Genomic DNA, 4,982 nt, shown 5'->3' with positions numbered 1-4,982 from the left:
CTGATTTTCTCTCCAGGCCTCTCTTTGGGCCTAATCTGCAGCCCCTCAGCAGTCAGTGCTGGGTCAGGGTGCCCCCAGTGGAAGCAGTCAGTGCTGGGTCACCATGGCAACCCAGCACAGACTTCCCGTTGTTCGAGCCTTTGGTTGTTTTGAATGTTATAGACCGTGGGTTTTTATATATTAGGATGATTACATATCCCTCTTTCATTTTAGACATGTATTTTTTATAAAGAATGGTCTTCATATAAATCCCTAAGAAGAGAAAGGAGAGAGAAATAATTTGACAGTGAATGTCAAATGACTGATGAGGTGAGTGGAGTTAGGGTGCAAGATTTCACATCCACTTCCCAGCACATACAAATAAACTCTCACATCCTCACTCCTACTCACAGACACACACTCTACAGGTTACTGAGACTTGGCTACTCAAAAATAAAACAGAGTTGAATCTACCTGGTTTATATCACTTTTGACAAGGCATGCTAATAATAATAGTGGAATTATATTTTACATTTTACTGCTGATTCTCCATACTTTTTACTGTTACATACAAATTCTGATCTTTTTCTTTTTGGGTGTTTAAGGCTCCCTCCTTTCCTCTCCCCCATCTTCCTCCAAAACTGTGCCATATAATTAAATCAATCCATAATCAAGTTGGGTGGAGTTACTCAGTAAAAGCTTCACTCAACTAGGATGTAAAATCACTTAGGCACAGTATTTAAAATAACAGACTTCAGTTGTGAACTTGAGTGTGTATACTGGCTCCACTTTTTACTAGATCTGTGAACTTAGTCAGGTTACTTGATTTCCTTATGCCTCAAATTATTTCCTTGTTAAAAGGGGTTAATGATAATGTTTTATAATTGTTCTGCAGATATTACTTCATCTAATTTTTACAATAACCCTACAAGATAGGTAATGTAATCAAATCAATTTTACAGACAAGGAAACCAAAGTGCAGATGTTAAGTAACCTATATAATTCATATAATCCAGCAATTCTACTACTGGATACATATTCACAAGCATCAAAAGCAGACTCTCAAAGAGATATTTGTACACCATGTTTATTGTAGCATTATACACCATAGGCCAAGGGTGGAAGCAACCCAGGTGTTATTCAGCCTTAAACATCCTATAACATAGACCAGGGGTCCTCAGACTACGGCCTGCGGGCCACATGTGGCCCACCAAAAACATTTATCCGGCCCGCCGGTGTTTTTGCCATCGCTGCCTGTTGCTGAATTTATTCATAGTTTTTTTTTTTAAACTATAGTCCGGCCCTCCAACGGTCTGAGGGACAGTGAACTGGCCCCCTGTTTAAAAATTTTGAGGACCCCTGACATAGACAAACCCTGAGGAAATTATGCTAAGTGAAATAAGCTAGTTAGAAAAAGACAAATACTTATGATCCCTCTTATGTGAGGTACTAGAATAGTCGAATTTATAAAGAAAGCAACATGGGGATTATAGAAAATAGGAGGAGATGGGAGGAGAGTGAAGTGGGGAGTGCACAGAATTTGCCTGGCTGGTGTGGCTCAGAGGTTGAGCATCCACCTACAAACCAGGAGGTCTCAGTTCCATTCCCTGTCAGGGCACATGCCTGGGTTGTGAGTGATCCCCAGTAGGGGGTGTGCAGTAGGCAGCTGATCTATGATTCCTTCTCATCATTGATGTTTCTATCTCTCTCTCCCATTCCCTCTCTGAAAGCAATAAAAATATATTTTAAAAAATAAAGAGGCCTTTTGCCTCGTTGCTACAGAGTGAGCAAGATGGGTCACCAGCAACTCTACTGGAGCCATCCGAGGAAATTCAGCCAAGGTTCTCGCTCTTGCCGTGTCTGCTCAAACCGCCACAGTCTGATCCGGAAGTATGGCCTCAACATGTGCCGCCAGTGTTTCCGTCAGTACGCGAAGGACATAGGCTTCATTAAGTTGGATTAAGAACTTCTATGAATGGGTCGTTCAAGACATCTACCTTATGACAGAATGCTATCTCTTTGTACATAAAATAAAATAAAAACCTTCAAATATGAAAAAAAAATAAAGAGCATAGAATTTTAGATTTGCAATATTAAAAGAGTTCTGGACATTGGTTATACAATAATGTAAAAGTACTTACCACTACTGAACTAGTCACTTAAAAATGAATAAGATGGCAAATTTTATGTTACATATATTTTACCACAATTAAAAATAAAATAAAAAGTGAACTAACCAATAAAATAAAACAAAAATGAAAACAAACAAGAAAAAGAAAGCTAACACAGTGGGGTTGAGAACATAGTGATTCTTTATTGTTGAGAGTTACAAAAAGTTGGGAAAAATGCGCCTGTTGGATGAGGAAGACTTGAAGTCAGTCATTGATAAGCCCACGTTTAGTGTTTAGCTGTGGGGAAGCACGGGACGTGGTTGGAATGTCTGTTAAGGAGGATTCTCTGAAAGGTTGGGGGCTTCTGAGGTGACTGCTGAAGGCAGCAGCCCCAACCTTGACTTTTCAAGCAAGTCTGATCTCCTGGGGTATTTTGCTAGAATCTCTATGTTTAGCCTTTAAAGACCTGACCTTGTAGAAGCATATACTTTCTCAAGGATACTTGCCCCACTGATTGTGCCTAGAGGTTAATTTGAGTTCAAGCTGTTGTTACAATAAAAAGCCAATGAGGCAGGTGAACAGGACTGCTTTTACTATTGAAGTAAAAGAGTCCCTTAGCCCTTTTTTAGAGAAATGTGCGTGAGAGCAATCTGTTCATCTGTTGCTCAGGGTCTGCCGGTCAGCCCCAGCATTTAGTAGTGAACCAAATAGAAATGTTCAGTCATCAACTAGGAATGCTAGCCTGAGGTTGGTAATCTGTACCCATCCATAGAGGTACTAGAAAGTCAAAGCAGTAGCCCTTTTACAGCAGGGTGGTAAATATAGGAAGGTGGCGATGAGAACAAAAGAAATAGAGGACAACTGCTATGATTCTAGTTTAGGAGAATAGTGAAGATTCTGCCATATCCAGGAAAGGGAAGCTGGAGCCGGAGCAGAAATAATAGGCAATTGCGTTCAGTAACAGATGTGTTAAGTTTGGGATCTGTAAAACTATTCAGTTGGCAGTTAGTTTAGCCTCTGAGAGGGTGATTGGGGCTGAGAAGCTATATTGCCTCTCTTCAAGTGGGCTTAGTCCTCTCAGAAATGGTTCTCTCTGATATTCACAGTGTACATGAACAATCAGAAGCTCTGAGAGTGCCTGGGAAACATACTGCTTAACTTTGTTTAACATACATCTTTTTAAACTCATTTGACTGCCCAATCCTTTTTTAAAATGAAATATGTATTAATTTACTGACGACTGTACTTTGGGGAATTGTTTTCTGGTCTATGCAGATATTTTTCTGTTAACAAAGTAGAGTAAAGGAGAAACTGATTAGAGGGTTGATAGATCTGTGGGTATCAGTGTGTTCCTATTAGATCACCAGAATGAGGAAGCTTCCAGAAACCCAGGCCTGACCTAGAACCTGAGGACACTGATCCCTGTGCGTGGGCAGTGGTGGTGAAGGCTGCTGGGGGTCTTGATCAAAGACAGCTTATTTTCTTGGCCTTCTATCTACACTCCATGTGCCAATAAAGCCTTGCTCCAACCCATCCCCAGGTTCCTTTTTATCTTCTTTGTTGGCTTTTTGTCCTTGCTTTTCCATTTGCATAACTAATGCACACAACACAGAGTTCCTGCAATTTTAAAGACAGCTGGCCAGCACATCTTGGATGCTAATGTCAGGAAACATCTGGAAGAGGGCTAAAGTTACTGCAGCCCAACTGAGAACAATGGAAGCACATTAATATGGAAAATTCAGTGTGGGAGGGCTTGTGTACATAAAAATGGTTGCCAGGCCAACTTATAACAGCCTTGTGCAAAACCCTCCTATAGTGTGGACATGGTTCCCACCTAGCCATGGTGCAGTCCCCCAGCTCAACTGAAATATTGCTACTCTTTCTTGGACCCTCATTTTTGAGGCTTTCCCTTCCTTAAAAGGTTTCCTCAAAGTTCTGTCAGCTAACCAAGATACTTAAACAAAAAGTCATGAGCTAGTATTTTATTTTATTAGAATAATTTTAAGCTAATCTCCTTCTTTCCCTCTAATTTCAAAATATAAAGATAGGAAATAGAGTCTGATGCACACATTTTTGCTGTCTCTAAGCAGTAAGTGTTGTCAGAAATATTAAGCTTCAAAAAATTGTGACTGCAGTAGTTAAATATAAACATTATTTCCTAAGGCTGCAAGGCATAGTAGCTAAAAAATGGGTTTTGGTGTTTGCATTCCAGCTTGTCCTCTTAACCAGTGATAGTGACCTTTGGGTCAATTACTTAATTAGCATAACTTAATCTGTAAAATTGTGGTTATTATTTCTGCCTATTTGGATTGTCATCAGGAATAAGCGAATGTGTGTTAGAAATGGTTACTGAAGGAGAAAACCAAGATGGCAGCATAGGTAAACACTAGAAATTGCTGCCTCGCACAACCACTTCAAAAATACAACTAAAAGACAAAACGGACATCATCCAGAACCACAGGAAGGCTGGATGAGTGGGAATTCTACAACTAGAAGAAAAGAGAAAAGCACACTGAGACTCAGAGGAGGTGCGGTATGAAAGTAAAGTGCAGAGGTACGGAGGCGCATGCAGAGAGGGCTGGCAGCTGAGGACTCGGTTGTCTTTTTCTATCAGGAGGGAGACTCAAGCTCCCGACTGCTCTGAACTCTAGTTCTGGGCGAGTCTCTGGGGACCCAGACTCATATGGGGAGAAGCTAGACTGTCTGGCAGTGGGCAGAACTCGAGGGTGGCTTTCTCTCAGAGGTGCTTGCAGCGATTACCGCAGAACAGTAAGACCTGGGGCCTCTTAGGGCAGGAATGAGGAGCAGCCATAGCTGCTTGCTCCGCCTGTTGATTCCCTGAGACCCTGCCCGACCCAAGCTGTGTGCAGAGGCTTTTGCATATAATTGCTC

The 4,982-nt window shown here is 41.2% G+C and overlaps 1 pseudogene; it reads left to right on the top strand.

Moving 5' to 3' along the window:
* Positions 1-1,744: 1,744 nt before the first annotated feature.
* Positions 1,745-2,042, top strand: LOC102774391 (annotated as a pseudogene).
* The last annotated feature ends 2,940 nt before the right edge of the window (positions 2,043-4,982 follow it).

Source organism: Myotis davidii, unplaced genomic scaffold (genome assembly GCF_000327345.1).
Source record: "Myotis davidii unplaced genomic scaffold, ASM32734v1 scaffold1619, whole genome shotgun sequence".
NCBI classification, from domain to species: Eukaryota; Metazoa; Chordata; class Mammalia; order Chiroptera; family Vespertilionidae; genus Myotis; species Myotis davidii.
The sequence above is the reverse complement of the archived record's forward strand: the minus strand, read 5'-3'. Positions and strand labels throughout refer to the sequence as shown.